We start from the raw sequence: 6,994 nt of genomic DNA, 5'->3' as shown, positions 1-6,994 counted from the left end.
CCTGCCTGCGCCCCGGTCTCTTGCAGACTTTGCCCGGCCCCGGCGCAGGCCAGAGGGGCGCGGGCCTGGAGGTTACACATTAGCCCAGACCCGGGGCGGCCCCGCCCGCAGCGCCGGCCCTTGTGCCCGGGGAGGGGCGCGCACCAGCCTGCCCCATACATGGGAGTGTTGGGGGGCCAGCGACCTCTGGGTGGGGTGCCCCAGGCTGGCGCAGCCCGTGGGAGGGCGGCCGTGTGCGTGGGAGGGTCTCTGTGGGGGTCGCCGGGCGGCGAGCGGGCAGGGAAGGAGGCACGGGGCGGGCGGGCCCCAGCAGGTATGTGGACAGCGGAGGGCAGGGGCGGGGCAGGAGGCGGAGGAGGCCGTGGAGCAGGCGGAGCTGGGCGAGGGCGGGAGGGAAGGGACGAGGGGCTGCCCGGCGGGCATGGGAAGCCTGTGGGCACGGGCGCTGGGCGCCCCTCGGGCTGTGGTGTCCTTGGGGACCGGTCGGGCGGGGCAGAGGGCGGGCCTGGGGTGTGGCTTGGTTGAATCAGAGAGGGGTGCTTGGCGCAGGCGGGGACGATGGTGGGGAGCAGGGGGGTGGGCCGGTGGTCAATGAGGTGCCTGAAGGGGCTCGGGCGGGCGGTGGGCGCGTCTTCCGCCAGTGCAGACACAGCAGGGCGTGCGGGTGGTGAGTGTCTGCGTGGTGAGTGTCTGCGGGGTCTGGCTGGAGGGGAGCGTGGTGAAAAGGGAGTTAGGGGGACCGGGATTGGAGGGGTGCATGGGGGGCTGTGGCAGGGACCCCACCTTGGGGGCTCCCTGGGCTCCTCTCTGCCTCTGGCCTCCGCGCCGCGCCCTGCGCCTGCCGCATCTCCGCCCCTGCACTTGCAGCTCTTGACCAGGTCTCCTTGGAGCTCCCCAGGGGTCTGCTCTGCTCCCCGCCACCACCCACCGCCCGCTCTGTCAATGCAGACAGCTGGGGGCGCAGCCAGCTTCACCGGGGGCGCTGACCGTCAGTGCCACCCGGGCAGTCAGAGGCTCCTGGGAAGAGGCCGGTGAGAGCTGGAGCCGGTGGGTGGGGTCACCGCCGCGGCAGGCCAGGCTGCACTGCAGCGGCAGGAGGGGAGCTGGCCGGTGGCTGTGGGGTGTTGGCATCCATCCGCCCCCCTGAAAGGGGCATCCTTGAGCAGAGCCTGCAGGGCTCGAGCGGAGCACGCCCAGCGGGTGGTGGGCGCCCGCCCGGGTCCAGAGCAGCCGGCGTGTCCCCTGAATGGCCCAAGGCAAAGGCGTGAGGCAGCGAATGGCCAGGCCGGTGTTCCTGCGGGCACAGGTGCCTGGGACGCCAGGGGCACACACCTCTGTAACCAGCAGGACCTCAGTGGGCGGTGGGAGAGGCGTCTCCTCGGGCAGAGGAAATGGCCGGAGCTGCTGCATCAGGCGCGGCGGCCTCCGTCTCCCTCTGTGAGCGGACGTGTGTGCAGGCCCCAAGCAGCCCGGGCCCTGGGAACGAGGCCCAGGCTCGCACAGCGGCCGTGCTGCCCAGGCCTCTGGCCCTCTGCTGCTGGGGCTGGGGCCAGCTCTCGGGATTTGGGCCACACAGCTGTCCGGGTCCAGAGACCGGATCCCTGCCGCCCACGCTTCCCAGCAAGAGCACAGCCTGGCCGGGCCCGTAGCAGCTGGGCGCTGCTGGACCTGGAGCCCAGTTCAGTGCCGTGGGCTGCAGGCCCGGCCCAGGCCCCGTGAACTCGGCCTTCTGGAGGCACCGCCGCAGCCACCCGGGGCAAGTCTCTGCCCGGCTGGTGGGGACCTGAGCAAGTGCCTGCGCCTTGCTCCACAGTGGGCCCAGCACCTGGCCCCAGCAGCGGGCCCGAGGCACCTGGCTGGGCTTGGAGGCACCTCCCTGTGGCTGCCCGCCCCGGGCCCAGCCGGCAGACCCTGTGCTCCCGCCCCCTGGCAGAGCCGCGCCCGAGGGCCTGGGGTGCTGTGGGGTGCCGGCCCATCTCACTTGCTGCCGGGGGACGGCCATGCGGCTGGGGCAGGTCTGGCTGCTCTGGGGGTGCCCGTCGGCCGGGCAGGTCAGCATGCTCTCCTGTGCCCCCGGGCCACTTCCTGTCCCACACAACTCCGGAAAAGACTCCAAAACGCAGAAGGGACCAGCTCTTGGGACTGGCTGCGCGGCCCTGGGTGGTGGGGGCTCCCCATGTGCACACGGTGCCAGCGAACAGGCCGGAGAACTGTGCCAGGACTCAGGGACCCTGCAGGGGCCAGCATGGGTGGAGCTTGTTCTGGGCCTGTCCCTTCCTGCTGCCCTGCAGCCACCTACGGTGGGTGGCCATGAGGCCGCAGTGACCTGGGGCAAGTCTCTGCCCGGCCGGTGGGGGCCTGAGCAAGCGCCTGTGCCATGGCCACCCACCCATGGCCCCTCCTCTCAGGCCTGGTCAGAGCTGTGATTGAAGGGGCACAGGTGGGCAGCGGGACAGGGGCAGGTGCGGTGGGGCTGAGCAGAGCCCTGGGGGCCTCCCACTCCCGGCCTAACGTCCCGGAAACCTGAGACCAGACCCAGGCCCCGCCAGCACCACCTGCCCAAGCCCAGGCCAGCGCCGCCCGGTGAGGAAAGGCAGGCGGGCCATTCCCCCATCTGAGCCGTGAGCCAAGGGGCCCCACCACTGACCCAGGAGGGCTGGTGGGGCCTGCTGGGGGCCACCTGTCTTGCTCCCCGGAGCCGCCATGGCCGGTCTCGGCAGGAGGAGGTGGCCACGTGGTGGGGCCAGCACAGCACAGGGCCCAGGGGACAGCAAGCAGGCAGGTGCCACTTGACAAAAACTCAGGCTTCCATGGCAGCGACAGAGGCCGAGCCAGGCCTGGTCTTTGGGGTGTGGCCCACCTGGGGCACTCAGCAGGGAGGGCCCCCCGGGGCACAGGCCACTGCCAGGCCATCCCCAGCCCCTGAGACAGCGCGATAAAGAAACCAAGACTCCTTAATCAGATTTATTCCCTCTGCTAGGACAGGTGAGCGTTTCAAAGCTTGCATTCTACACTCTTACAAACTCAGTTATTAGCATCAGAACACAAAACATCGCAAGACCTCAAAACACAAATAAATACCAAATAAAACCACACAATGCACAGTAAACAAAATATGAAACAGGGCGAGGCTGTCAGGAAACTACGCGTGTTGTTGGCGCCTATGAACAACGTGATTATTGCTGAGCAATAACTTACACTGTCTTTGCTGTTTTTCTTAGAAGAGCAGAGAAACACAGGACACATCACTGGTGACGGCCACCTGCACAGTCGGGATGGGTCCTCACGGCCAGCGGCCACCACAGACGGCGAGTTTGAAAACAGGCGATTAAAAATACAGTCAAATGAGAGATTGGCCTTCTTTGGTCTTTGTTTTTTGGGTAATAGAACTGAACAGAGAAGGGACGGGATTCTAGAAAGGTCACGAATTGTCTACGTGGGCTCACGCTTCCGTCATCACAGACACCGCTCTAGGATGCGTGCGGGCCCTGGCCGGGCTCCGGTGAGGGCGACCTGCTGTCTGTGGGGCGGGGTGGAGCGTCTGCCCGTGGGGCAGCTACGGCGGGTGAGACGTGAGCCTGCTCTTGCCCCGGCCCCTGCCGCCCCACGGCGCCTTGGCCGCCACATCCACGCCGCGGCGCTTCCCGGCCTCCCTCCTGCCCCACCCACGGGTGACAACCAGCAGCGGCTGGACAGATGGGCCGAGGCCTAAGTTCCCGGCTGCCCTGGCGCCTGTCTGCTCTGGAGGACGCGGAACCCCCAGGCCTGCAAACTGAAGACAGGGCCGCGTCCTCGGTCTGGGACCAAGCAGCAGATTCAGGCGGCAGACCCCTCCCTCACCTCAGGGCCTCATGCACGCAAAGGCCCCAGGCCCCCTCCCCTGCGGCCCAAGTGAAGATCAGGCCCGGGGCTGCCAGACCAGAGGGGGTGACTTGGAGGCGAGCCCCGCGGGAGCCTGGCTCCCGGCCCGGCTGTGGGGGTCTCGGCAGTGCTGGGGGCTGGAAGCACCTGTGAGGGGCCACAGGGCAGCAGCGCCGCCCCTGCTTGTGCGGGGGGCAGGGCGGGGGTCGGCCGCGCAGGGCTGCTGCTCTGGGAGCTGGGTCCTGCCTCTCGGGCTGCCAAGGACCCGCCTTGGGACCCCACGGCCGTTCCAGGGGCCTTCCGGGGCCCCTCACCTCTGCCTCTGCTGCAGGGTGCCGGCCCGCCTGGTGACCACCCATCGTCGGGGTGAAGGGTGCTGATGACCGCAAAGGCCCCTGGGTCGCCTGGCCCCAGACCTGGGGCAGAGGGCCCTGAGGACAGGGGCCGTGTGGGAGGCTGTCCCGTCTTCCAGGGGTCACAGTGATCTCGGGCAGCCTCAGGGAGACGCCAGTCAGCTCCGGGCGCAGGGCTGAGGGGCCTGGGGAGGCCCAGGGGGCCTGGGACATGGGCCTTCGCATGGCCGTCCTCATGCCCCCGCCTGTCCACGCACCCGACGTGCGGGGCCCGACCCTCATCTGACACGTGACGACGACACGTGGGCTGAGAGGACCCTGGTCTGACCCCGGCCGCCTGCGGACCAGGCTGGTTCCAGGCCCCAGGCCCCCACTGGCCCCCGCCCTGTGGGAAGGCCCTGACTCATGCTCCCGGCCGTTGGGACGTCTGGGTGGGAGGGGCGGGGGGGGGGCGGGCTCCCCAGCGGAGCCCAGGCCCAGCCCGCCCGCCGCCCCCACAGCAACTGGGCCCTGGGCAGGATGCAGGCGACGTCGGGAGCCGTTTCCAGCATGAGGCGGACGAGGAAGAGGCCGGCCTCATCCTGCAAGAGGCTGGGTCCCGTTTCTTTAAAGTTCTGGACAGCTCTGTCCTGTGGGGAGTCGCGTCTCTTTTCTACCAGCAGGAAAGGGCCCCGCACACGCAGCTGCCCCTCCACGGCCACCGGGGCCCCGCGGAGGGACCAGCCTAGCACCAAGCAAGGCGGCGTTGCGCCCGCCTCCCCGAGGCCAGGCCAGGGCAGTGTAGCTGCAGCGGCCGTCGGCAGGCGCCCCCCCACCCCCGCCCACCGGACTCGCAGAACTGCCCTGCAAGGGACGGGTGCATCCTCGGGGCCACCACTGTGACCCCGCCCCAGGTGGGGACGAGCCCCACTTCCCTGGACCAAGCAGTTGCTCATCCTGGACAAACCGTCAGTTCCTTTGCTGAAGGGGCAGGAGGCCGCAGGGACGTCCCTGGAGGTGACGGGTTTCAGGGAGCTGCCGGGTCAGAAGCCCCTTCTCCGAGCGGGGACACTCACCTGTCCTGGGCCCTCAGAGCACCGCCGGGGAGCAAAGGGAGGGAGCGAGATGAAGACAATGGAGCCTCAGAACTGGGCGCCTGGCACGTGGTCACAATGGAAGCTGGGGATGGGGTGCGGGGAGGGCACTGCCAGGAGGCACTGGGGCGAAGGCACACCCAGGGCAGATGGAGCACCAGACACACGTGGACCACCGGCGCCGCCCAGTGCAGCCAAAGGCAGCAGTCGGCGGTCGCGGCCCGCTGGCCGGTCGTGGGCGGTCTTTTGGGGGGTGGCACAGATGCGGTGGTTCACACGCATTGGTTGAGCCAAGGAAGCACCCGTCACGTGTAGCACCCATCGGTGGAAAGAGCACCCAGGGAGCGCGGTGCATAGCAGGGCACGGGAGGCAGCTCCGAATCACAGCTGGGCCACGGCGAAGGTAAACAGTGAGTTGAGAACTACGCTGGGCCCCAGCCGAGCGCCCTTCCAGGGAGGGGCGGGCCTGGAGGCCAGCGGCTGGGGCCCGAGCGTGTCTCTGGAATGCTCGGAGGGTTCTGCTTGGGGGCAGGCCTGCGCCCGGGTGGGGGTGGGTGGCTGGAGCTCCTGTCCACACCTACCTTGGGGCGGGCGCAGGACCCAGCCCGGCCTCTGGGGCCCCCGGGCCGTGAGGGCCGTGACGTGGTGACAACCGGGGCCCAGCAGCTGGCAATGGGCCCTGCCCTCAGCGGGCCCAGAGCTGGCTGAGGCCCTCGGTGAGACAAAGGTCTGGGGGTCGGGAGCAGAGTCTGGTCAAGCTACCTGGAAGCACAGTGAACACAAAGCAAGGCTGAGAAGCAGCGTCCCGAGGGCCCGGAAGGCCGCGGCCTGCAGCGCCGCTCACGCTCGCGGCCAGACAGGTCCCCGCCGCCTGGGCCCGAGGCCAGAGGCCGGGTTGTCACTGTCTGGACACGGGGCAGAATCCTAGGGACCTACAGGGTTTTGTTTAGAACTCCAAAGTTCAACTAATGCCCTATTTTAGGGTGAAAACAATTATAATCTGAGCTGATGCACAGCATCGAAGAGCGTCCCTCCCAGCGGCCGTGGGGCAGTGTCGTCGACGGCGGCGGGTGCCGAAGGTTACATTTCTAACGAGAAATAACAACAGATTGAATATTTTCTTTCCTATCACAAGTGATAACCAGTGTTTGATATTTTACATTTTCTTCCAAGAAATATCAGTCTATCGACGTTTTAAAATAAAATGTCTGCAGTAACAGTTATCTGTAGAACTTTAAATTAAAAAAATGATTTTGGATTTAGAGACTCTCAAAAAAGACCTAGGTATACTTCAGGGTCTTCTGACAAACAAATTATTAAAACAGAGACCAGATGAGGCCTTAAAAATAGACAATATACTATATTTAAAACAAGATTGCACTGAATATATCAGAATTGCATTATTATCTCATAAATTCTTCTTTTACTAAACATGCTGCCATGTCCAGCTATCCCCAGATGTGAGTGAGTGTGTTTTTCTTTTTGGCGTTCAAATTTAAGGAAGAAAATCATGGTCCTTTGGGTTAGCATCTGTTTTCCACCTTAATTAACCAGCTCTTTGAAAATGGAAATGGAAACCTTCTCTGACAGCAGAATTTATCTGGCGGAAGGATAAATAATTCTCCAGAGAGAAGTGTCGCTAGTCTATTAGGAGACGTGCCAGGTGTGTCCTCACGCGTGGCTCCTCCGCCGGCCCGTGGCCACCGT

Source organism: Talpa europaea (assembly GCF_964194135.1).
Source record: "Talpa europaea genome assembly, chromosome: 8".
In the NCBI taxonomy this organism is placed as follows: Eukaryota; Metazoa; Chordata; class Mammalia; order Eulipotyphla; family Talpidae; genus Talpa; species Talpa europaea.
Note: the sequence above shows the minus strand (reverse complement) of the source record.